Source organism: Geotrypetes seraphini, chromosome 4, assembly GCF_902459505.1.
Source record: "Geotrypetes seraphini chromosome 4, aGeoSer1.1, whole genome shotgun sequence".
Lineage (NCBI taxonomy): Eukaryota > Metazoa > Chordata > Amphibia > Gymnophiona > Dermophiidae > Geotrypetes > Geotrypetes seraphini.
In genome coordinates, this window is record NC_047087.1 from 128477875 (window position 1) to 128504820 (window position 26946).

Genomic DNA, 26946 nt, shown 5'->3' on the forward strand with positions numbered 1-26946 from the left:
CACAGTACTGGTATGGGGTTGGAGAAGGAAAAGGGGTTGGGGTAGGTGGAAAGGCTACATAAGAAACCCGCCAGGATGTTGAAAAAAAATAATAAACACCCAATTGGGCAGGACAAACAAACAAATCAAAGAAAAAAATCAATTCAATAGGCCAAATCAAATCAAATTGAAAGATTTTCCACTGAATCAGGCAGCACTAGTTCGCAGCCACTTTAGGCCTGAATCCTGAGTCAATTCTCAAACCTTCCCCCCCCCCACCACCACCACTTTTTTTTTCCACAATTGAGCTGTTTTATTTCACTGTAGCTATTTTTTCCATAATGTCACAGAAACCTGCCAGTGGGTTTAAGTACTGCCCAGACTGTATTAAGACCCACATGACATGTGCCTGAAATGTCCAGACCCTGACCATGAGTTCTCTAATTGTTCTCTTTGTGCTTAAATGCAAAAGAGAACCCAAAAAATTAGAGAGGCCATGTGTGAGAGACATTTTTTAGCATATAGAATCAAAAGCATTGGTCCCCAAGCTTCCAGATCTGCAATGAACACTGGAGATGCATCGACATTTATAATGTCTTCCCCTGCTTTGATGTTGGACCTGACACCAAGGGTCCATGTGAATTGTACGTTATCCTTGATGGCACCAAAGGGCTTTGTTGCTGGACACTGGGTAAAGGCAAAGAAGCAGCATTGGCCCTCCTCAAACTACATTACCAGGAGCTCCTGGACACCAGCATCTCACAAGCATTAGTGCTGGAGGACCATCTCTCTCCATAGAAGCAGTGCTAATGTTCCAGTCTTCCCAAATCTGGGACCCATGTTACCAATGCCTGCCCTGAAGGAGCAACTCCAGGTCATATTGCAAGAGGAGATGGGGCAGATCTTGGATTGGTGCAATACCAAGGCATTAAGGTCAGCATCAGCTATGGTGCCATTCCAGTCCATCTTGGAGATCCATGCCCTTCCTGTTGGACCTTCATCAATGATGGTGCCTCGCCAAGAATTGGAGTTGGCAGTGACTGATGTGGTGCTCTTTTCCAGCCCATGGGGGGGGGAGGGGAGGGTGGACAAGAAAGTAAAGTAACCCTAGAGTACAGAAGAGTACCGGCACCTCAGGACTCTCATTCAGACCCTGACCAACCATCCAGTAGACTGAAGGAGGCATAGACTCAGACATACTGTGAAGAATATTTTGTTGAGTCTGACTGCTCCTGAAAATCTAAGGTTGAGCCAGAGAACTTTTCAGAGCAGAGATCCCCTAGCCTATCTTCAGGCCCTTCTCTTTCATAGGAAAGGAGAAAGTCTTTCCCAAAGGAACTCTCCTTTTTAAGATTTTTGAGGGAAATGGCAGAAGCTATTCCATCTAAGTTGGAGGTCATGGATGAGCCCAGGGCTGAGATGTTGGATGTTCTTGACTATGACTCCCCTCTTAAGGAACCAGTGATAGTGCCTGTTCACAACATCTTGAAAAAGGCACAGATGAAGAATTATGAGATCCCTTTTTCTATGCAGTTCCTAAGAAGGTGGATTCCATGTATAGAGTCCAAAAGCTCCCAGATTTGAGAAGCCACAGCTTTCGCACCATTCCATGGTGGTCAAATCCTCTCTCATTAGTTCAGTTTCTGTTAGAGAAATGCAAGCTTATTTTAATAGAAATTGTTTTGTACGATAACTATTTTTTTGTGTGTGTTATTTTGAAATCCTAACTAGTAAAAATAAATATATTTTGCGCAACAGGCTGGCTGGTGAAATTTTAACTGGGAAACCCTAAAATGCACCAACTGTAGTACCATCTTCCACCACCAAGGGGTTGACAAGTGGTGTCACGGACAGGATTCTTGCCTAGTCTATCATCATAAGCAAAAATCTTACCTGTTTTGAAATAGTGTGCATAAATACTGCATAGTAACATAGTAAATGACGGCAAATAAAGACCCGAATGGTCCATTCAGTCTGTCCAACCCTATATGCTCCATAAAAATCAATCATTTAATTAAAATTGTCCTTTTTCTTGGGTGTTTTTGGGCCAGAGACCCAGAGTGCTGCCCGATAGTGTGCTTCAGTTCCAACTAGATATTGAAAGAAATCCTGCAGGAATTCTAACCCAGCAGGAATCCTAACTGAATTGTGCATAGACCTTAGTTAAACAGATACTGTTGTAGGAATTTTTGTGGCGATCAACGAATCTTTGGTTCTAGTAACTCAGGTCACAGATTTTTTTTTAAAAGTCTTGGTCCTACTAATCCTACTTGACCTCAGTGCTGCCTTTGACACTATCGACCATCACCTCCTCTTATCCAGACTCTGTGACCTCGGCATCACAGAAACAGCCCTCCAGTGGTTCACCTCCTTCCTTCACCAAAGAACCCAAACAGTCCTACTAGGGCTGACCAAATCTGACCCCAAACCCATCAAATACGGTGTTCCCTAAGGCGCCCTTCTATCCCCCCTCCTTTTTAACCTCTACATCAGACCTGTCCTAGATATAGCCCAGAAGTACAACATTAAAATTCACTCTTATGCCGATGACATCCAGCGGCTCCTCCCACTAGGCAAAAAACGATCATCCCAAATTGATAATCTCCAACTCTGCCTCTCTGACATGAAAACCTGGATGTCAAACAACAAATTACAGCTGAAAGCCTCCAAAACCGAGCTCTTATGGATTATGAAAAAAAGTACCAAATACACACGCCCAACTCTATCATGGGAGTCCACCTCATTAACAGCAGCAGATCAGGTACGCAGCCTAGGAGTAACATTAGACGGCCACCTGTCCCAGTCCACCCACATATCTCAAATAGCCTCCACCTCCTTCCAGTGGCGTACCAAGGGGGTGCTCCCGGCCTTGCCGTTCAGTCTCCTCCCCCACCCCCGAAGGACCGCTCGCCCCACTGACCTTCCTGCACCACCTACGAAGCAGCCCGCAGCAGGATCGCGACGTCAGCGATCCCTGAGCTGCTTGGGCGCTGCTTCCTGCGCCGCGGTCCCGCCCCTCCTCTGACGTCAGAGGAGGGGCGGGACTGCGGCGCAGGAAACAGCGCCCAAGCAGCGCAGGGATCGCTGACGTCACGATCCTGCTGCGGCTGCTTCATAGGTGGTGCGGGGAGGCCAGGGGGGCGAGCGGTCCTTTGGGGTGGGTCGGGGCATCAGGCCTTCAGGGTGGGGCGGGCGGGCGGGCAGGCAGGCTTTCAAGGGGGAAGGGGGTGACAGGCAGGCAGGCAGGCCTTCAAGGGGGGACAGGCCTTCAAGGGGGGGACAGGCAGGCCTTCAAGGGGGGAGGCAGGCCTTCAAGGGGGGGACAGGCCTTCGGGGGGGTGTGCAGACCTTCAAGGGGTGCAGGCGTTCAAGGGGGAGGGCAGGCCTTCAAGGGGGGGACAGGCCTACAAGGGGGTGGGACAGGCCTACAAGGGGGGGGCAGGCCTTCAAGGGGGGGACAGGCCTTCGGGGGGTGCAGGCCTTCGGGGGGGTGCAGGCCTTCAAGGGGAGGGATAGGCCTTCAAGGGGGGGACAGGCAGGCAGGCCTTCAAGGGGGGAACAGATCTACAAGGGGGGACAGGCCTACAAGGGGGTGGGACAGGCCTTCGGGGAGGGTGCAGGCCTTCAGGGGGGTGCAGGCCTTCGGGGGGTGCAGACCTTCAAGGGGGTGCAGGCCTTCAAGGGGGGACAGGCCTTCAAGGGGGGGACAGGCAGGCAGGCCTTCAAGGGGGGGGGACAGGCCTTCAAGGGGGGGGACAGGCCTACAAGGGGGTGGGACAGGCCTTCAAGGGGGGTGCAGGCCTTCAAGGGGGGACAGGCAGACCTTTAAGGGGGACAGGCCTTTGGGGGGGACCCTGGTTTAGAAGTACACGGAGGGAAGGGGGTGTTCAAAGAGATGTGCATATGCCAAACTTTGGGGGGGAAGAAATAATGGGTCTGAAAATAGAGGAGAGGGCGAGAGATGATGGACCATGGGATTTAGGGAGGGAAGGAACAGAAAGGGAGAGAAATTGGACACAAGGGATGGTGTGGTGGAGGGATAGAGATACTGGATAGGAGGGTAATTGGGAAAAGAAAGGGAGAGATGGTGGACTCTGGGGTGGTGGGGAAGGAGGGAGAGATGCCGGATGAAAGGGTAGTTAAGAAAAGGTGGATCTGTGGAGGGAGATGGAAAAAAGGAAAGATACCAGACTTCCTGGGGAGGGAAGGGAAATGGAAAGGGAGGACAGTGGCAGATGGATGGTTAGCATGCAGAACGAAGAAAGAAGGAGACCCTGGCAAGCAAGTTATCAGAAGAAAACCAGAGCCTTGGACCAACAAGATTTGAAATATAACCAGACAACAAAAGGTAGAAAAATTAATTTTATTTTCTGTTTTGTGATTATAATATGTCAGATTTGAAATGTGTATCCTGCCAGAGCTGGTGTTGGACTGCAAACGTGAGCTAGGATTTAACAGAGAGAGGAAAAGTCCTTTTTGTTTCTTTATTTTATTTACACCACAGCGCCAGTGTGGTTAGGAGAAGCCAAAGGGGGTGAAAAAGCTATAAAATCCACCAGGAATTTTGAAAAAAATCACCCAACTGGGCAGGAAAATCGAATTGAAAAACCAATTCAATAGGCTGAATTGAATCGAAATTTTTTCCCCTGAATCTGACAGCATTAGTTTGCGCTACTGTCTTAGACTTTAGGACCTGGGATTGGGGAGAGATGGCATCCTCAGTACTTTATAATGCAAGTGAAACGAGGATTTGGTCAGACCTTTGAAGGGTCTGCAGAAAAAAAATATTGTATAGGCCGGGGACATGAGACAGCAGGAAATGGGAACTTTTCTTCCTTTTATTTTTGTGAGTGGAAAGGCTGAGGATGTCAGAGAGTTCAGTTAAAATATGTGCTTTATAAGAAAATATAATAATGTGTTTTATAAAGTTTATAGCATAGCTGGCCTACCCAGTGAGGTGTTCCTAGTGGTGGTGGTGGCAGCGTGTCAATGTGTTGAGAGGAAGAGGTGGTCTGGGAAATTCTGCTGAGCAAACTCCGGGCCCATTTCCACCCCCCAGTTAGTCCACTCCACTCAACTGGTTCACACACTGAGTGGGTCTTTGGGTGTTGTTTTGGGATCTTTTCCGGTGGTTTATCAGTATCTCCTTGTGGTCCAAGGAAGGAAACTTTGTTATCCTTAGCATTGACCTACAGAATATGTTTGTAACAGCGCTGCTTGTGTGGCATTAGGCTATGTAGTGATCGAAAGAAAAAAACAGACCTTTGCACATTTTTGCACTATATGGTGGGTGTATGAGGAGATTCACATTTCCTGCACAGTTAAGTCCATGTGAAGTTACCTTGTGCTGTATTTGACATCTAGCAAGGTCTCTGTTTGAAAGGAAAGATCTAAACTTAAAAATGAAGTGGCCAGAAGTTATGGTAAAAGCAGATAGTGTAGCTGGTTTTAAGAAAGATTTGGACAAATTCCTGGAGGAAAAGTCCATAGTCTGTTATTAAGACATGGGGGAAGTGTCTGCTTGCCCTGGATCGGTAGCATGGAATGTTGCTACTCTTTGGGTTTTGACCAGGTATTAGTGTCCTGGATTGGCTACCATGAGAATGGGCTACTGGGCATGATGGACCATTGGTCTGACCCAGTTAGGCTATTCTTATGTTATGTTCTCATCTGTAGGGGCCTTTGTTTTCACTTCTTATTTTAATGTATTTTTTTTCTGGGAACAAAAATGGAAGAGAATTAATGTGTGTGGGATGAGGGGGTAACTAATTTCTTAGCTAAATAATTCAATCCACCTCAAACAGACATAGGAGAACTCGCACACCATTCACACACCCTCCAACCAAAAACGTCAAAAGAAAAAAACTGTTCGACAACCTCCTAGCCATTCGAGCTGCAACACTCGACCCCCAACTCTACAACCTATTGACCTCGACCACAGACTACAAAACCTTAAAAAAAAAAATAAAAACCCTTCTATTCAAAAAACACATAAAACCGAACTAACACAATCAGAACTGTCCCAAGCATCACCTGCAACTACTCCATATGTACTTCTGATGTCATGACAATTCAGACATAATTTATGTTATGTTATGTTTGGAATATAAGAAAATTTTCACTGCCTGTTTCTATTCTGACCATTTATTCCGTTTCATGGTCATTACAAAAAATATTTTTTTACATGGGGGGGGGGTGTGTGTCAAAAAATGATGGGCCCCGGTGCCACATACCCTAGGTACGCCACTGCCTCCTTCTACTACTTCCGCCAACTGAGAAGAATCAAACCTTACATCTTCAAACCTGACCTAGCCCAACTCCTCTATGCCTATGTTCTCTCCAGGATGGATTACTGTAACTCCCTATTTAATGGAATGGCCAAAAAAGATTTCAAATGCCTCCAGCTCGTACAAAATACAGCAATCTGCCTCCTACACAACCTCAACCACCATGACCCTATCTCCCCAGCCCTCCGCGCAGAGCACTGGCTCCTGATCAACCAACGCTGTGCTTTCAAGGCCCTGGTGATAGAACATAAAAGAATCTACACCACCACCCTAACATACATAGATCCAAGCTAACCCTGTACACCCCCACCCTCCTCCTCTGCTCTGAAAAAGAGAAGCGCCTATGCATCCCCCCCAGGAAGGTCTCTCCTGTCAGAAACCGCCTGCAAACACTTTTACAGCCACTTCATCCCCCATCTCTGGAACCAACTCCCCCCACAAATCAGACTACAGAACTCTCTGATGACCTTCCAGAAAGCAGTAAAGACCCTCCTCTTCAACTGAAATTCTAACTGCAAACTACTACTTGACCCCCTTAAATTCCCCCTCCTTTGTGCACTCTCCTGTACTTGAGTTGCTGTATAGTATTTGACCTGTTCAAAATGTACTTAAGTTGTTTTATAGTCTTGTACTGTCCAAAATGTTTTCCATTGTGAATGTTGGCTTGTAACCTGTTCTGAGCTACTGGGAGAATGGGATAGAAATCGAAATAAATAAATAAATAAAAATAAATAATTTCTGACTTGCTTCTTTGTTAGCATTCTCAGCTAATATGTAAAATGGGTTTCTGTTAGAGAAATGCAAGCTTATTTTAATAGAAATTGTTTTGTATGATAATTATTATTTGTGTGTTATTTTGAAATCCTAACAACTAGTAAAAATATATTTTTCATGTGCAACATGCTGGCTGGTGAAATTTTAACTGAGAAACCGTAAAACTTGTGACAAAATTAATTTTAAATGCACCAACTGTAGTACCACCAGGGTGTTGACATTAGGATGCTTATTTATGCCGTGATGATATTATAGTTATAAGGATGTGGATGTAAATATGTTTGGGTATAAATCTACCCCACACTGTATCTTCAAGGACGCCTCAGCCCCACCACTCCACCGCTGTGTGATTTCTCAAAAAAACTGCGGGAAGATTTACATGGTGCCTCATCATTGGCTGTCCCACTTGTTGTATATCAAGTGTTTTTCTCAAATAGCATTTTCCCTGTTTCTCTTATTTTTAAATACTTTCGTTTTATAGTTATTTTAAATATGATAAATATAATAAATAGTATAAATATAAAGTGCAATTGTACTTAGCTTAATCACAGCCAAACCTGGGAGTCTGACCCAGGGCTGGATATAACATAAACGGATATAGTTTGGCCATTTGATTTTTTTGGACTTAAAGTGATGATATTATATGCATGTGTGCATGTGTGTGATGTCATTGCATCCATGTTCGCGCATGTACAAAGGCTTCCAAATGCAGCCTTCGAACTCAGGGAGATTTGTGTGGGGGCGGGGCTGGGGAGGAATGGGGCGGAGCTAGAGGTAGAACAGGGTGGGGCCAGGCATCCTTTTTTTTCAAAGAAGAAATCTGGCAACCCTACTCTCATTGGCATCAACACTCAGATTCAACCCAGCCAGGTCACAGCTCGACAAATATTGAGGTTGTTGGGCCACATAGCCTTCACAGTGTATGTAACACCCATGGCTCACCTCTGTATGCAGGGCATCCAGTGGAATCTTGCTTCCCCAGGGTGTCAGGCCATGGGAAACCTCACAGTTGTCCTTTTGATCATACCAGAGTTGACGCAATTCCATCTCTGGTGAACTTGCATTCCAAATTCGTCCACCCCAGATGATACTGACCACAAATGTTTATGTTTATTTATACTTTCTATACTGTCTTTTCTGAAACCACATGCTAAAGCAGTGTACCAAAGAAAAAAATAAAACAAATTTAAAAGAGAAGGAAATTGAACACCATTTTAAAATAGGACAGCCAACATACAAACCAAGATCACTCACTCATTAACACACATCAGCCATGGCACAGTGCTCTGAGTCACATACCTGGTGGGAAAAGACAAGTCGGGCAGACAGGCTAAGCAGAGTGATGCAACCACATGAGTGGTTTCTCAGTATGTGCATTACCCATAAGATATTCTGAGAGTGTGTCACCCCTCAGAGGATCTTTATACCATTCATCTTAATAACAAGATCAGAATAAAATAAACTACATGGTTTCAGTGAGATCTCGTATATGAAAAAAATATTGAAAGCAAAGTTAAAAAATAGGTTTTCAGCAAGGTCTTACACTTTTTCAGGGACAATTCTTTATGAAAGGATAGAGCATTTCACCAGTGAGGAGAAATGAAGAAGAAAGCTGAATGTTGAGTTGACTCTAAATGTATCCAATGTGGGTTGGGGAGCTCATTTAGAGGGACATCACTAGTCTGCTCAGGAGACCCAACAGCCCTTTGCTTCCTGTCCAGCCTCTCCTCTTCTAGAATTTAGGTATAATAAGTCCCTGTGGCATAAATCCATAGGTGCTGGAATGGAGGAGGGGGGAGGAACTCTTGGGGGCTCACAGCTCCCCACTGGGTTTCAAAGTCTTCCTCACCTCAAAAACTACAAGGAGAGTGCTGACGTGACAGAGATTCAGAGATTCTTCAGCACTGCCGGGGTCCTCCTCTGCACTGTTCTCCCATGATCCATCCCCTATGAAACAACTTCCTTTTTCTGGTTGGGCAAAGGAAAAGTGCAGAGGAGGCCGCAGGCAGCACTAGAGAATCGCTGCCATGCCAGTGACCTCTTTGTAGTTTTCTTGAGAGGGGAGGGGCTTCAGAATCAGGTGGGGAGGTCATTTGGGGTGGGGGATGAGGAGAGAAGGAGAAAGAAGAGAGAAGGGGGAGATGCTGAATGGGAGAAGCAGAGAGAAGAGGAATGGGGGCACATGGATGGAGGAGGGGGAACAGAAGAGATGGTGCACATGGATACAGTGGAGAGGAGGGGGAGGGAGAGAGGGATGAGATGATGCACATGAAAGGAGGAGAGGGAAGAGAAGGAAAGGGAAATAGATCTGAGATGGAGGCAGAAAAATGGAAGAAAACTGAATTTGAAAATCAGTGCCAAAGATGGATGTAGTGTAAAAAGTAGACAAAGAAAGGAAAGAAACAACAAATGCATAAGGAGGCCTTGGAAAAACAGTTAAGACCACAGAGGGAACAAGATGATCAGAAAAGTAAAATTGCTAGATAACAAAGATAGGAAAAGTTTTTATTTTCAATTTAGTGATTGAAATATGTGAGTTTTGAAAATTTACATCTGTTGTTTTTATATTTTGGACTATTCAGGAAGAAATGCGTTTCTTTCTATTTCTTTTGTGGTGTACTATCGGCCTCTTTTACAAAGCTGCGCTTGCGGCCCCGAAGCCCATAGAGATTTAAAAGGCTGTTGCCGCACGGCTTTATAAAAGAGGCTGTATGTGTGGAGTCTGGTATATTAGGGTTTTGTTTGTGGGTTTGTATTTGAAAAGGGTTTTTCTGTTTTCTGCATGTGTGACCAGGTGTTCTGGTGGGGATGGAAGTCCAGAAACTGTCATGGCCCCAAGCAGGAATATATTTGTTTGCTCTCCTTCAGCTTTTTTTGGACTCGATACTGCCCCAACTTAAAATGAGTGAAGACCACTGTCCTACCCCACCTACTGTATTTTTCCAGTGATTTATGCCGAGGGTGGGTGTTGAAGAACTTACAGCACTTTGCAGTTTGTGCAATGCATGTTGGTTATTAAAACTAAACAGTTACAAAAAAAAAAAAAAAAAAAAAAGGAAACAGGATACTGTGCTGGATGGACCATTGGTCTGACCCAGTATTGCTATTCTTATGTTCTTTGCTGGGTTTTGCATTACTTCTTGATGTACTTCTTTGGCACTGAAGGGGAGTATTATGTAGCAGTTACTAAGGTGACAGTGCATATTTTAAAGTCATATGCTCTGACATCTCTGAAAAAAAGCAGAATATAAATGATAGTTAATTAAAATTTTCTCTGCATAAAGTGTGTTTAGTGTAGTTTAATTATGTGGTTACCATTATTTTTCCTCTATAATAAAATCCTTACCCGCGCATGCGCTGTTAAAATGGCGTGGTCCCTGCCGCCATGATTTCTACTTCCATGCCGAATTTGATTTGCGACGTGTGTACCGGCTTGCGACATCTTGCGGTGCATGCAGCGATTTCAGCGGCGGTGCAGGTTTGACTTCTGCGCTGCCGCTGTTGGGATGCCTCTTCTCACCCCAGGACCAGCAAATGCAGCAGCCGCGGGGAATTTGTTAGGTCAGCCCAATTCGATAATGCGAGGTGGGCCGGCCTAGCAAAAGCCCCGGGCAAGCGGATGCTGGACAGGGGGAACAGGGAAAGGAGAAGGCCTACTGCTGGACAGGGGGATCAGGTAAAAGGTGCTGTTGGACGGGGGGAAGTAAAAGGAAGAGAGAAGGCCTACTGCTGGACAGGGGGAGCAGGGAAGAGGTGCTGCTGAACAGGGGGAGCAGGGAAGGAGGTAAAAGGAAGGGAGAAGGCCTACTGCTGGACAAGGGGAGCAGGAAAGAGGTGCTGCTAGACAGGGGGGAGGTTAAATGAAGGGCGAAGGGCTGCTGCTGGACAAGGGGAGCAGTGAAGGGCTGCTGCTGGATAGGGGGAGCAGTGAAGGTGTGCTGCTGGACACGGGGGAGGTTAAAAGAAAGGAGAAGGGCTACTGCTGGACAGGGGAAGCAGGCAAGTGGTGGTGGTGTACAGCCAGGGAAAGAGAGAGACAGAAAGAAAGACAGAAAGTGGCCAAGAAGAGAGAGAGAGACAGAAAGAAAGAAAGAAAGACAGACAGAAAGCGGCCAAGGAGGGAGAGAGAAAGAAAGACAGACACACACATCTATTCTAGCACCTGCTAATGTAACAGGCTTAAAGACTATTTATTAATAAGATTATATTGTGTATATATGAAGAATGAATGGAAGAAATGACATTACAATTAGTACTATTATTACTGGGGTGGGGTTTGGGGCAGAGCTTGAGCAGGGTCTTGGGTAGAGCAGTTGGGCCCCCCAAACAAAAAAGCATTCTGTGATTACATTGGATGTCTATGGTAGCGCATTGCTGTTACAAGTAGGCCACTCGCTTTGTTGGGTATAATGTTAATACTTTTTCATAGGTAAGGTTGTTGCTGTTTGAACTTTGGGACTTTGGTATGGAAAGTTACTACAGTGCTCCCCCGTGAATTCGCAGTTGGCGGTTCATGGTCCCGGTCATTTGTGGTATTTTCCAACCGCAAATGACCGGGCAGGGGAGACAGGAGAGGGCAACTGGAGAGGCAGGAGAGGGCAGCCGGAGCACCGGTGAGTGAAGGAAATCACTCGCTGTATGCTCCGACCACCTCTTCCTGTACTAAAGTTGGGCCTTACCAATCAGGAGCTAAGTGTCAAAGCAGCTACTGATTGGTGAGGCTGGTATCTAGGCTGAAGGTTGGTATCTTAAAACATTCGGTATTAATTCTCTATAGTTTTTTCATTCAATAATTTGATGTATTTTATCTGCATTGTATGTATTAGTTTTACTTGTTGTGAATTGCCTAGAACCTTTTGGTTTGGCGGTATATAAGAATAAAAATTATTATTATTACTTGACCTACCCTTTAATCTTGCTCTGAACATGAAAGAGCCTATTCTAACTTGAATCCTTTTATTTGAGTTATTTCAGGAACTTTTTATAGGGTTACCAGGAGGTAGAGATTAAGGGCTCCTTTTAGAAAGGTGTGCTAGTGTTTTAAGCGCACGCTAGCCGAAAAATTCCTGCCTGCTTAAAAGGAGGCGGTAGCGGCTAGCGCGCAGGGCATTTTAGCACATGCTAAGCGTGCGCTAAAACTGTTAGCGTACCTTAGTAAAAGGAGCCCTAAGACTTAGCCGTGGGCACTACAGAAGGGTGACGCCAAGAATCTAATGCAACCTAACTTTACAAACAGACTGTGAATTATTAGGTATCATACCCCTTCTCTAGTGTCACCTGTAGTAACCGTCAGCTCTGTATTGCATGTCATCTTAATTATATTTTGTTTTCTAGGAGGCCTGAGCACATACAGAATCCCAGTAGCCAAATCTACCCATATCACTCACAGCCACAAAATCATGAACACCATCAAATTCTCCAGTACACAGAACAGAAATGAGGAGCTACCATGTCCCTTTATGTCTGTTGTTGAAAGAGTCATATTGCTTAAGAGAATGAGAATTGGACTACAGCAACTGAAGAATCAGCTAATAGGTGATTGAGAAAATTCTGTGGGTTGCTCTCTGGATCTGCTTCCTGCCACAGATTTAGATTTTTTTTTTTTTTTTTAAATGCATGTAGCAACTTGTACTATGGTTTAAATAAAATGTGTGTTTTTTTTGCCAGTCATTTAGCCATTGTTGCCTCAGAGAGGAAGGTTTTCCCATATACTGTACTGCAATAATATAATGTGAAGATAAGAGAGCACTGGATGGCTGACTGAGGAGCATTTGTGTGCCTCATGCTGTGGGGCACATGAGGGAGGGATGGGAACCATGAGCTTAGCCTCCTCTGGTCCCTTTAGGAGAAAATCCCTTCTGGAGCCCTCGGATAGCAACATGGCAAAATGTAGATGTATGGACGCCTTAGAGTCCAAGAGAAGACAAGGTGATTTTGTGAGTCTGATGTGGAAAACTTAGTTAAGCTGTTGGGATTTGCCTGCATCATCTGAGGGTATGCCGGTGGCTGCACTCTCCCCCTCACAAAGCGTTCTCCCCCCCCCCCGTAAAGGCCCATGATCAAGAACCAGAAGACCAGTCAGAGAAGTTCTGGGGATCAGAATCCATGCCTTTAGTGCCCCAGAGTGAATCTTCAGTTTTGGGAGATTCAGGGTCTCAGATGAAGGCTGTTAGTCAAGAGGTAGTGGTAGCCCTTGACCAGGGGTAGAACCTGATGGTATGCTGCCTTTTTAAGTTGACTGCTTTGCTTAAACTTATTACTGATTCACTGCAAGAACTGAATCTTGAACCCCTGCAGTCCTCAGCTACAGAATGCTCTTGTCATGAGCAGCTCTAGAGCTCATACCACATTTTTTCCCCTCACATCTAGGCATTATTATGCTAGTTATGGAGTACTGGGAGACCCCTGAGGGCTCCTTGCTGGTTGCTAAGATTATGTCAAAGCTATACCCAATGGCTCCTGACTTTCAGCAACTATGTTCAGCCTAAGGTAGATTTATTGCTTGCTCAAGTCACCAAACATACCTCCCTGCCTAGTGAAGGGGGAGTGATTTTAAAGGATGTGCCAGATTACAGGGTGGATGTAGTTCTCAAGAGGCAATTTGAAGCCTTGGAATTAAGGTGGCAGCAGCAGCAGCCTCTTTTGGTGACACACACCTGCCATATAAGATTATGTTAGATTCCCATAGTGGTTGACAACATTTACCCCCAATTGGTAATGGCAGGAGTGGATTATGTAGCTGATGCGCTATATGACATAATCAGAGTATGAGCAACGTTTCTTCTTATTTGATTTCCACACACAGAATGCTCTGGATTCAACAATGGGCAGAGGATTCTGCCTCTAAAGCCACTTTAAGTAGGCTCCCCTTTAAAGGACAAATGCTCTTTGGTAAGGGATTTTACGAACTTATGGCCAGTGTGGCAGATTGTCATTCTAAAGATTTGTCAGACAGCAGACCACATATGCCTAGGGAATTCTGGTTGAGTTAATTTGAGATTCTTAGCGATTTCGTCAATATTCTGGAAGATCCTCTACACAGTGATCATATCAGGGATCTTGACAGTGGTAAAGAAGTGCCAGGCAACTGCAACCCCCTGGTTCTCACACCACAACAGCCTCCAAGAGATCCCAATCATACCAGGTCATTGGTACGTTAGATAGATTGTGAGCCCACCGGGACAGAGAGGGAAAATGCTTGAGTACCTGATTGTAAAAACCGCTTAGATAACCTTGATAGGCGGTATATAAAATCCTAATAAACTTGAAACTCTGCAGATAGGAGAGAGGTTGTCCGCCTATTGGGAGGCTTGAGCACAGATCTGTTTGGACTGCTGGGTATCCCTAGGGCAAAATTAACTATATAAAAATAATTAGAAATTTAGGACTTTGTGAGATGGGAGATTGGCGGAGATGGGGAGAAAATACTGCATTCACTTAGTTACACTTATCAGCTTGTACAATCATAAAGCATGAGTGGCATGCTGGGAGCCAATGGTTTGACTTTACCTCCAGAAATCAAAGAATGTTCCCATAGTCTCCAGTGCCATCTTCCCCACTAACCACCCCTCATTCTTGAGAAATAAGTAAACTGTCACAAGCTGTTGCTGTCTTTTGAAAATATAAAAATATATTCACAATAAAAAGCAACTACATCGGGAGCTTGTGAGATAATGTCCCAACATGGCCTCCAAAAGGATTCTGTTTTAATTCCACAAAAACAGGCCCAAAGGAGGTTTATAGAATGTGGCCACGACTCTTTTATAAATAGCTCCAGAATATTTTCATTTGTTAAGGCATTAACAGCTATGTTCTATAAATGGCGCCTAATTGTAACCACTTAGCAATGCCTAAGTTCGGGATCCATGCCTAATTTTTATTTTTTAATTGGCTTAATCGGCGTGGTTATTGACCATGCCAGTTTTCAGCTAATTTTTTAAAAAATTAAACAATTTAAGAGTTCAGCGCCAAACTCTTAGGACACCTAAGTGGAGGCGCCCTCCCACACTTAAGGACACCTAATGACGTCTATGTTAAAAAGTAGACAAGACATGCTTATGGGTGGATAATAAGTGTGGTTGATTTAGGTATCTGACATAGATGTCACCAAATTAGGGAATCCTTTTACTAAGGCGCGCTAACCGATTTAGCGTGCGCCAAATGCTACAGCACCCATTGTATTCTATGAGTGTGAAAAGCTGACCTAATGGAGCAGCACCTATTTCTATGACGCCTAGTGATGCCTGTCTGCTTAGGTGCCGCTAGGTATGATTCTATATATGGCGCTGGTTTTTTTGATTGACCTCTCTTTCAGGAAGCCTGCTTACAGCAGGAGGGGATGGAGTAAACGTGGAGCAGAGCAGAAAACAGACTTTTTATTCCCTAATTCATTCCCTCTTTTCCTGTTGCTACTGCCTAGCCCATCTGCCTCCTTGCCTGGCTCCACAGTTCCACATCCATTTTTCTCTACAAATCAAGTCCTGGTTACAAGACTATTTTACTGTAAATGTAAAGACAGTGATTTCTCCTGAACAAATTAGAAATAGCACATATTTCCACATTCAAAATGTTTCAGGAGAAGGAACAGCATCCTTAATAAAAGAACATGAAAATTTTTCAAAGTTGTAAAACTGTGTCTTGCTAATTAAGGGCTCCTTTAACAAACCTGTGGTAGAGGTTTCTGCTGCGGGCCAGCGAGGTAAATGCTCTGACGCTCATAGGAATTCTTTGAGCATTGGAAAATTTACCTCGCTGGCCCTTGGTAAAAACCTCTACCACAGTTTTGTAAAAGCCGCCCCTCCCCCCCACTGCTAGTCACTGAGCCAGTTGGAAGGCCAGCGACTCTAGTTTGAATTTTTATTCTCTACTTTGCCACCTCACCTCTTCCTCGATAGACCAGGTGCTGTGGGACCCAGGCATGGGAGAGCACTCCGCCTCTCCCCACCGCTGCTAGTCGCTGAGCCAGTTAGAAGGCTCAGCGACTCTAGTTTGAATTTTTACTCTCTATTTTGCCAACTCACCCCTTTCTCGATGGACCGGGAGCTGTGGGACCCGGGCGTGGGAGAGCACTCTGCCCCTCCCCACCGCTGCTAGTCGCTGAGCCAGATAAAAGGCTCAGCACATAACGGCACGTAGCCATTCGACGCACCATCTAAGGCACATGTCAAAGGTGCCTTAGCGAGTGCCTTTGCGAAGCGACCAAACCAATAACCTCACAAAACTGTCAACCCAGTCCTGCTAACTACAATCCAACTCTACCCACATACAACGACAAAAAACACCCGCTCCCTCACAAACTTTCAGCAAACCAAGAAGAAACAGATCTTCCTCACTACTCCACACAAATACAATATCTACCACATTTAGCACCACCATGATAACCACATGAAAATACCCACTAGCTTTCCTACTAATTACCCCGCTCCTAACCAACTGGAAAGCAACAGCAAACAACATATCCCCAATACCAACTATAGCAGACTCCAAAGAAATTACCCATCCAAACAGGCACTCACTATAGACAGAAATTGAAACTACCAGACACACACTTACCAACCCGCCTCACAAAGAACAAGAAGACCGACAAACCCTTACAAGACCAAAACACAACCCCACCAAAGATCACTCATCTACCCGAAAACAACTCACAACACACCAACAAACTACACCACTCTCACATTGCAAACTTGAACATCAGAGTCATAGGCCCGAAGACAGAACACATAAAAATCTGGATAGAAGAAGAAAACCTAGATTACCTTTTCCTCACAGAGACCTGGCTCACCTCTGACTCAGATCCCAGAATAATGGAAGACTGCCCAAAGAGTCATAAGATAACAATGATCTGCAGAGAAAATAAAAGAGGAGGAGGAATTGCCATCATAGCCAGAAACACCGTAACCCTAAAAATACAAGACAAAACAACCACCCCATACATGGATTTACTAGCCTGTCAACTCTCAAGCACTTCACTCAAAGGAACACTAACAAGCATGCTCTGTTACATAACTCCAGGAAACTGGAACACAGCAAAACCAGAATTTGAAGATTTCATATGCTGAAACTCACTAACGACAACCTATAATCATAGGAGACCTTAATCATAGGACAACCTTAATCCTATAAGCCTAGGAGACCTATAATCCTTGGACAACCTTAATCCTAGGAGACCTCAACCTTCACCTCGAAAACCAATCCTGCAAACAAGTAGAAATCTTACTATTATACCTCGAGGCTTTAACATACTACTACAAACAATACAAAACACAGTCCTAAGACTTATCTACTCACTGAAAAATACGACCATATCACAGAGGCATACCACGACTCACACTGGCTCTCAATACAAGTAAGAATTCACTTCAAATTCCATTGCCTACTATTTAAAGCTATAAACGGAGACAGCCCAAGCTACTGGAACAACCGACTAACTAAATCCACTTCAACCAGACACTGGAGAACCCACACAATATTCATACACCCACCAACCAAAAATGTAAAATGATGAAAAATGTATGACAACCTACTGGCCACCAGAGCAGCAAAACTGGACTGACATCTCACCAATCTGCTATCTTTGACCACAGACTACAAAACCTTCAAAAAAGAAACAAAAACCCTACTCTTCAAAAAATACATAAAACCTATATAACGAAACTTGATCTGTCCTAAGCTCCACCTACTATACTATCCACTCCTTAGCAAATCAAACAGATTCAATCCACTCCTATTTATCTCCTAATCATGATAATTCTCTTGTAATCCACCTTATGTATTCTTTATTATCCTTACAATATGTATGTAATCCGCCTTGAACCGCAAAGTAATGACGGAATAGAAATCTGTAATGTAATGTAATTTAATAAAGCAGTTAATACAATGTGGTGAGAAATACCCAAATTGCCTTTGCCAAATTTCTAAGCACAGTGATCTCAATACACACAAAAAATCTCTCTCATAAAATTACACTTGGACATACTCATAGATCAAATGATCTCACAGCTTTAAATTACACCTATTATCAGAAATGTATTAACCCGACATAATATCAATGTTGACATACAGTATACAATATAGAAAAATATTTTTGTAATATATTTAGTAAATACAAAACTGCTTTGATTACAAAATCGCCTAACACCATCCCCCTATTAAGCCTAAAAATATATTACAGTTCTTATCTAGTTCGATGCAGATAACACAAATCCACTTGATCATCACCGACAGTCAACAAGCTGCCTTACAAAAAAAAAGTAAAAGACATTTAGGGCTAGATTCACTAAGCCCACCGATCAAGTCCCGACCACTCTGTGACCACTTAGCGACCCGATTTCCCTCCAACCTGATTCACTAACCTTGTGGCCGATCATCCAATCTGATCCGATCTGCGCATACAAATGAGGGAAACAGAATGTAAAGTCCACGGATCAGATCGGATTGCTCACGGATCGGATCAGATCCATGGGCTTAGTGAATCTAGCCCTATGTCAAATCCAAAGCTGCTTTAGTGCAACCAAAGTTGTGTTTTTTTTTAAATGTAGATATGCTGTCCAGCTTATCTGATCCAAAATCTTGTTAAATGAGAATCTACAACTGTCATGCAATCTTTTCTTGCTCAACCCAACACAGTTTGCTGTTTTGCTAATACACCATTGCGGTATTGTGGGTTTTAGAGGGTGCTAGCTGCTTTTCTTTTTCCCCAACACCAGGGGTGGATTTTAGTGGGCCTGAGGTCTCAGTCCAACTGGCAGCCCGAAGATCGCAGTGTTAGGATATTTTTTTACCCTTACTAGTATGAGGCAGTGCAGTCTCTGATTCTATCAATTCTGGACTACTACAATATCGTTTATCTAGGTATCCCAAAGAAAACAGTACAAAAATTAAGAATAGTGCAAAACACTGCGGTTCGCTTGATCTTCAGATTGAGGAAAAAACGACCACATTAGCCCTTACTACAGAAGGTTGCACTGGTTGCCAATGGAGGTGCTAATAATGTCCAAGTTTGCCTGTACTTGTTTCAAGCAGGTCTGGGGACTAGCGCCTTCTTACCTACTATCACATTTCGTACTACATAACACCACATGGTCAACCAGAAACCTTAGCATATTTACATACCCAAAAATCACAGGCTGCAAATACAAATCCTTTTTGGACAGGTCCTTCATGTTCCAAGCAAGTAAACAGCAGTCCTGGCTGGGGAATTACATCAAAGGAGCCATGCAGACCTACGGCGCCTTCCGGAGAGCAATTAAAACTGTACTGTTTGACAAACTCATCTCCTAAACAGAAGCCTCACTACTTACAAAGTTATATTTTCCCTCTGTCAATTTCTGTGTAATATGTTCCCTAACTTTCTGCATTTTGCAATTCGCTGATTGTCCAGCATTATTCCTTGGGTTGCATACATGAGACCTAAATTGCATACTTAAGATTCATATTTTCCTTTTAACTATTTCTTGTTAATAAGTTGTACCCTCAGTACTTACATTCTGTAATTCGCTGACTGTCCAGTTTTATTCTGTAATCCGCTTTATTCTGTAACTCGCTTTATTCTGTAATTTGCTTCATTCTGAAATTCGCCTTATTGTCCAGCTCTATTCTAAAATTCACAGATTGTCCAGCTTTATTCCTTGGGTTGCATACAAGAGATCTATACTACATACTTAAGATTCATATTTTCCTTTTATCTATTTCTTATGTAATAAGTTGTACCCTCGCTTCTTGCATTCTTCTTGCAATTTGCTGATTGTCCAGCCTTTTTCGATGGGAACCGCCTAGAAGTCATTCGACTGTGGCGGTATAGAAGAATAAAGTTATTATTATTAAAGTTATTCTCCTGTTTCCAGCTACAGTGTAAGTTGAAGCAGGTACCAGCACTGGCAGAGCATAGTGAGTACTGACTATTGAAGCCTGAGGGGGGGTGTCTGAAAAGTGCTGCTTTGGTGGTTTCTGGGGATTGGTATAGGGCCCCCATCACCAAAAATCCCTTCCCAGAGTCTGTTAAACTTTGATATACCTCTTCTGGGCCATTTTCTAGTGCCAAAAACGCTGCCACCGCAGCCACCCTGGATTTCCCAATTTAAATTTAAAAGCTTCTATGCCTCAAAACTCATCTATTTTAATTAAAATCGAATGAATTCCTCAGACTGTTTTATTACTATATCATCAGAGATACTACCAAAATACAGGCCTCAAAATAAAATCTTACCTATGATGAAAACTGAATAGAAAAAGTGGGTAATAAGATGGTTAAATATCTCAAAGTGATTGTTTGCCACAACCAGCGCTGATGTAAACAGCCGCTTTGAGATAGTGTTGCCTTTCTGTTACATAGTGTTTTCACACGGAAAGGATTAGTACCAGTGGCGTACCTAGGGGGGGGGGGGGGGGGGGGCGGGCCGCCCCGGGTACCAGCCCTAAGGGGGTGTTCCCGGCCTTGCCGTTCAGTCCCCCGCCACCCCCGAAGGACCGCTCGCCCCCCTGGCCATCCCCGCACCACCTATGAACAGCCGCAGCAGGATCGCGAAGTCAGCGTCAGCATCCCTGCGCTGCTTCCTACGACGCGATCCCGCCCCTCCTCTGACGTCAGAGGAGGGGCGGGACCGTGGCGCAGGAAGCAGCAGGGATCGCTGACGCTGACTTCGCGATCCTGCTGCGGCTGTTCATAGGTGGTGCGGGGAGGCCAGGGGGGCGAGCGGTCCTTCGGGGGTGGCGGGGGACTGAACGGCAAGGCCGGGAACACCCCCTTAGGGCTGGTACCCGACGCTGACTTCGCGATCCTGCTGCGGCTGTTCATAGGTGGTGCGGGGAGGCCAGGGGGGCGAGCGGGTCCTTCGGGGTGGGTCGGGGCATCAGGCCTTCAGGGTGGGGCGGGCGGGCAGGCAAGCAGGCTTTCAAGGGGGAGGGGGGTGACAGGCAGGCAGGCCTTCAAGGGGGGGGACAGGCCTTCGGGGGGGTGCAGACCTTCAAGGGAGTGCAGGCCTTCGGGGGGGGGGGTGCAGTCCTTCAGGGGTGGGGTTTAGGCCTTCAGAGGGGGACAGACCTTCGGGTGGGAGGTAAAGTCCTTCGGGGGGTGCAGGTCTTCAGGGGTGGGGTGTAGCCCTTCGGAGGGGGGACAGACCTTCGGGGGAGGGGGGTCCTGGTGTAAAAGTACACAGAGGGAGAGAGGGAAGGGGGGGTTCAAAGATACATGCATATGCCAGACTTTGGGGGTTAGAAATAATGGGTCTAAAAACAGAGGAGTGGGAGAGAGATGGTGCATAATGGGATTTAGGGAGGGAAGGAACAGAAAGGGAGAGAACTTGGAAACAGGGAATGGTGTGGAGGGGGGATAGAGATACTGGATAGGAGGATAGTTGGGAACAGAAAGGGAGAGATGGTGGATCCTGGGGTGGTGGGGAGTTGAGAAAAGGTGAATCTGTGGATGGAGACAAAAAAAAGGAAAGATGCCAGATCTCCGGGAGAGGGAAGGGAAACGGAAGGGGAGAACAGAGATGGCAGACGGATGGTTAGCACGGAGAAAGGAGACCCTGGCAAGCAAGACAACAAGAGCCTGGGACCAACAAGATTTGAATATTGATCAGAGAACAAAAGGTAGAAAAAATAATTTTATTTTCTGTTTTGTGATTACAATATGTTAGATTTGAAAAGTGTACATGAGACAGCTTGAAATGGGAACTTTTCTATTTTTGTGAATGGCAAGGCTGAGTTCAGTTAAAATATATGCTTTATAAGAAAATATAATAATGTGTTTTATAAAGTTTATAAGCATTGCTGGCATACTCGGTGAGGTGTTCCTAGTGTTGGTGGTGGTGGTAGCATGTCAGTGTGTTGAGAGGAAGAGGTAGTCTGGGAAATTCTGCTGAGCAAACTCTGGGCCCATTTCCACCCCCAGTTAGTCCACTCCACTCAACTGGTTCACACACTGAGTGGGTCTTTGGGTGTTATTTCTGGGTAGTTGTTTTAGAATCTCTTCCAGTGGTTTGTCAGTATCTCCTTCTGGTCCAAGGAAGGAAACTTTGTCAACCTTAGCATTGACCTTCAGAATATGTTTGTAACAGCGCTGCTTGTGTGGCATTAGGCTATGTAGTGATCGAAAGAAAAAAACAGACCTTTGCACATTTTTGCACTATATGGTGGGTGTATGAGGAGATTCATTTCCTGCACAGTTAAGTCCATTTTTTCTACTGAATAATAGTATAGGTACAATGAAAGTAAATAGCAAAAATGTTTGAGTAGATAATTAAGGAAATCTTTTTCATATTGCTTGCTTATGGACTGGGAAAAAAGACTGTTCAAGCAAATGTCTCCAGAACTGCTTTAATGGAAAAATGTGATTTTTTTTTTTTTAAGTACTTTGTGAAATTTATTGTTGTTGTGAAATTTATTGTTATACTTTGTTTAAACTTAAAAAGCGGTGTCATTAACAGTGAATCTAATCGAAAAATCGATTCAACAGGGTGAATCGGATCGAATGAAATATTTTTCTCTGAATCGGGCAGCACTATTGGCTACCATGAGAATGGGCTACTGGGCATGATGGACCATTGGTGTGACCCAGTTAGGCTATTCTTATGTTATGTTCTCATCTGTAGGGGCCTTTGTTTTCACTTCTTATTTTAATGTATTTTTTTCCTGGGAACTTATCAGTGTTTTTTTTATAATGGGAACAAAAATGGAAGAGAATTAATGTGTGTGGAATGGGGGGGGGGGGGGTAACTAATTTCTTCAGCTAAATAATTCAAACAGACATAGGAGAACTCACGCACCATTCACACACCCTCCAACCAAAAACGTCAAAAGAAAAAAACTGTTCGACAACCTCCTAGCCATTCGAGCTGCAACACTTGACCCCCAACTCTACAACCTATTGACCTCGACCACAAACTACAAAACCTTAAAAAAAGAAATAAAAAACCCTTCTATTAAAAAAACACATAAAACCAAACTAACATAATCAGAACTGTCCCAAGCATCACCTGCAACTACTCCATATGTACTTCTGATGTCATGACAATTCAGACATAATTTATGTTATGTTATGTTGGAATAATGGTTACATAAATGAGGTTCAATAAAAGAAAATTTTCTGTGGGAGCATTTGTTGGAACTTCTGTTATCCTGATTTCTTCTATCTGTGGGCTTTCTTTAGCTAACCTACTTATCTGGGGCTTTCCACTTCTGCAGCTGCCCTTTTCACGGTCCACTTTGCGCTTGCACTCTCTGGGGAGGGGGGGTTGGGTCTGGGCTTGGTGGGGTAGGTGTGTCTGGTAGTTTTGTCTGGGTGGTGGCTGGGTGTTTCTTGGGTGCTTGTTGTGCGGATTGGTGTGTCTGGTGAGCGGTCTGGGTGTTGTTGCTTGTGGGGGTTTTTTTCATTATAAAATATGGCTGAGGGTCTAGTCCGGCTTATTATTCTTGTGGGTTCTGGGGTGGGATTTGTTTGCTTGCCCCAAGTTTTGGCCTTTTGTTGTGTATTGCTATGCCTCTCATTGGCAATTTTCTCTTGGGAGAGGCTTGTTCATGCTTGTTGTTGCTGTTACTCTCATTCTGTGTTCTTTTTGATAATGTATAAGTTTCTGTACAGACCATGGTTGCTTGTCTGGACCTTTTGCCATTCTCAATAAAAATAATTTGGAAAAAAAAAAAAAAAAAAAAAAGAAAATTTTCACTGCCTGTTTCTATTCTGACCATTTATTCCATTTCATGGTTATTGCAAAAAAAAAAAAAAAAAAAAATTTTACATGAGGGGGGGGGGGGGGGGGTGTCAAAAAAATGATGGGCCCCGGGTGCCACATACCCTAGGTACGCCACTGATTAGTACTTAGGCTTTTTGATCAAAGGAAGGGCGGAGGAGGAGGGGTGACCATACATGATTATATAATAAGGACACAAGATGTGGACTTGGAATGATATCTAAATCATAAGAGGTTCTATTAACTGACCTTTTCTCACATTATGATATGCTCACCTCCCATGTTCATTATAATTTATTACAGTTTATTATAATCTTTGATGGGGATTTTCTGTACAACTAAATAGAGAGAGTTGTTCAAAAGCTTATTGCCAAGTTGATGGAATATTAATTTTGATCAGCAGGTTTAAGCAATTATTAGTATTTAATAAATTGCTTTAGAAACAAATATTTAACCATCTTATTACCCACTTTTTCTATCACTATATCATGCCAGGTTTGCACTGGATGGCTGACTGAGGAGCATTAGTGTGCCTCATGCTGTGGAGCACATGAGGGAGGGATGGGAACCATGAGCTTAGCCTCCTCTGGTCCCTTTAGGGTTGGAGAATTGGAGGTGGCTCGCTTTTCAGTGAGAAAATTCTTTCTGGAGCCCTCGGATAGCAACATTGCAAAGTGTAGATGTATGGACACCTTAGAGTCCAAGAGAAGACAAGGTGATTTTGTGAGTCTGATGTAGAAAACTTAGTTAAGCTATTGGGATTTGCCTGCATCATCTGAGGGTATGCCGGTGGCTGCGCTCTCCCCCTCACAAAGCTTTCTCCCCCCCCCCCCCCCGTAAAGGCCCATGATCAAGAACCAGAAGACCAGTCAGAGAAGTTCTGGGGATCAGAATCCATGCCTTTAGTGCCCCAGAGTGAATCTTCAGTTTTGGGAGATTCAGGGTCTCAGATGAAGGCTGTTAGTCAAGAGGTAGTGGTAGCCCTTGACAAGGTGTAGAACCTGATGGTATGCTGCCTTTTTAAGTTGACTGCTTTGCTTAAACTTATTACTGATTCACTGCAAGAACTGAATCTTGAACCCCTGCAGTCCTCAGCTACAGAATGCTCTTGTCATGAGCAGCTCTAGAGCTCATACCACATTTTTTCCCCTCACATCTAGGCATTATTATGCTAGTTATGGAGTACTGGGAGACCCCTGAGGGCTCCTTGCTGTTTCTAAGATTATGTAAAAGCTATACCCAATGGCTCCTGACTTTCAGCAACTATGTTCAGCCTAAGGTAGATTTATTGTTTGCTCAAGCAAGTTCCAAGCAAGTAAACAGCAGTCCTGGCTGGGGAATTACATCAAAGGAGCCATGCAGACCTACGGCGCCTTCCGGAGAGCAATTAAAACTGTACTGTTTGACAAACTCATCTCCTAAACAGAAGCCTCACTACTTACAAAGTTATATTTTCCCTCTGTCAATTTCTGTGTAATATGTTCCCTAACTTTCTGCATTTTGCAATTCGCTGATTGTCCAGCATTATTCCTTGGGTTGCATACATGAGACCTAAATTGCATACTTAAGATTCATATTTTCCTTTTAACTATTTCTTGTTAATAAGTTGTACCCTCAGTACTTACATTCTGTAATTCGCTGACTGTCCAGTTTTATTCTGTAACTCGCTTTATTCTGTAATTTGCTTCATTCTGAAATTCGCCTTATTGTCCAGCTCTATTCTAAAATTCACAGATTGTCCAGCTTTATTCCTTGGGTTGCATACAAGAGATCTATACTACATACTTAAGATTCATATTTTCCTTTTATCTATTTCTTATGTAATAAGTTGTACCCTCGCTTCTTGCATTCTTCTTGCAATTTGCTGATTGTCCAGCCTTTTTCGATGTGAACCGCCTAGAAGTCATTCGACTGTGACAGTATAGAAGAATAAAGTTGTTATTATTATTATTATTATTAAAGTTATTCTCCTGTTTCCAGCTGCAGTGTAATTTGAAGCAGGTACCAGCACTGGCAGAGCATAGTGAGTACTGACTATTGAAGCCTGAGGGGGGGTGTCTGAAAAGTGCTGCTTTGGTGGTTTCTGGGGATTGGTATAGGGCCCCCATCACCAAAAATCTCTTCCCAGAGTCTGTTAAACTTTGATATACCTCTTCTGGGCCATTTTCTAGTGCCAAAACGCTGCCACCGCAGCCACCCTGGATTTCCCAATTTAAATTTAAAATCTTCTATGCCTCAAAACACATCTATTTTAATTAAAATCGAATGAATTCCTCAGACTGTTTAATTACTATATCATCAGAGATACTACCAAAATACAGGCCTCAAAATAAAATCTTACCTATGATGAAAACTGAATAGAAAAAGTGGGTAATAAGATGGTTAAATATCTCAAAGTGATTGTTTGCCACAACCAGCGCTGATGTAAACAGCCGCTTTGAGATAGTGTTGCCTTTCTGTTACACAGTGTTTTCACACGCAAAGGATTAGTACTTAGGCTTTTTGATCAAAGGTAGGGCAGAGGAGGAGGGGTGACCATACATGATTATATAATAAGGACACAAGATGTGGACTTGGAATGATATCTAAATCATAAGAGGTTCTATTAACTGACCTTTTCTCACATTATGATATGCTCACTTCCCATGTTCATTATAATTTATTGCAGTTTATTATAATCTTTGATGGGGATTTTCTGTACAACTAAATAGAGAGAGTTGTTCAAAAGCTTATTGCCAAGTTGATGGAATATTAATTTTGATCAGCAGGTTTAAGCAATTATTAGTATTTAATAAATTGCTTTAGAAACAAATATTTAACCATCTTATTACCCACTTTTTCTATCACTATATCATGCCAGGTTTGCACTGGATGGCTGACTGAGGAGCATTTGTGTGCCTCATGCTGTGGGGCACATGAGGGAGGGATGGGAACCATGAGTTTAGCCTCCTCTGGTCCCTTTAGGGTTGGAGAATTGGAGGTGGCTCGCTTTTCAGTGAGAAAATCCTTTCTGGAGCCCTCGGATAGCAACATGGCAAAGTGTAGATGTATGGACGCCTTAGAGTCCAAGAGAAGACAAGGTGATTTTGTGAGTCTGATGTAGAAAACTTAGTTAAGCTGTTGGGATTTGCCTGTATCATCTGAGGGTATGCCGGTGGCTGCGCTCTCCCCCTCACAAAGCTTTCTCCCCCCCCCCCCCCCGTAAAGGCCCATGA

The 26946-nt window shown here is 43.9% G+C and overlaps 1 protein-coding gene across 4 annotated transcripts in view; it reads left to right on the forward strand.

The window, feature by feature from the left end:
• LOC117359302 (SH3 domain-binding glutamic acid-rich-like protein) overlaps positions 1 to 12708 on the forward strand; it is a 141659-nt gene extending 128951 nt beyond the window's left edge. For all 4 annotated transcript variants that reach the window (XM_033941837.1, XM_033941836.1, XM_033941833.1 and 1 more), the window contains one exon: positions 12375 to 12708. The gene's annotated coding sequence lies outside the window, so the exon portion shown is untranslated. The remainder of the gene's footprint in view (positions 1 to 12374) is intronic.
• The last annotated feature ends 14238 nt before the right edge of the window (positions 12709 to 26946 follow it).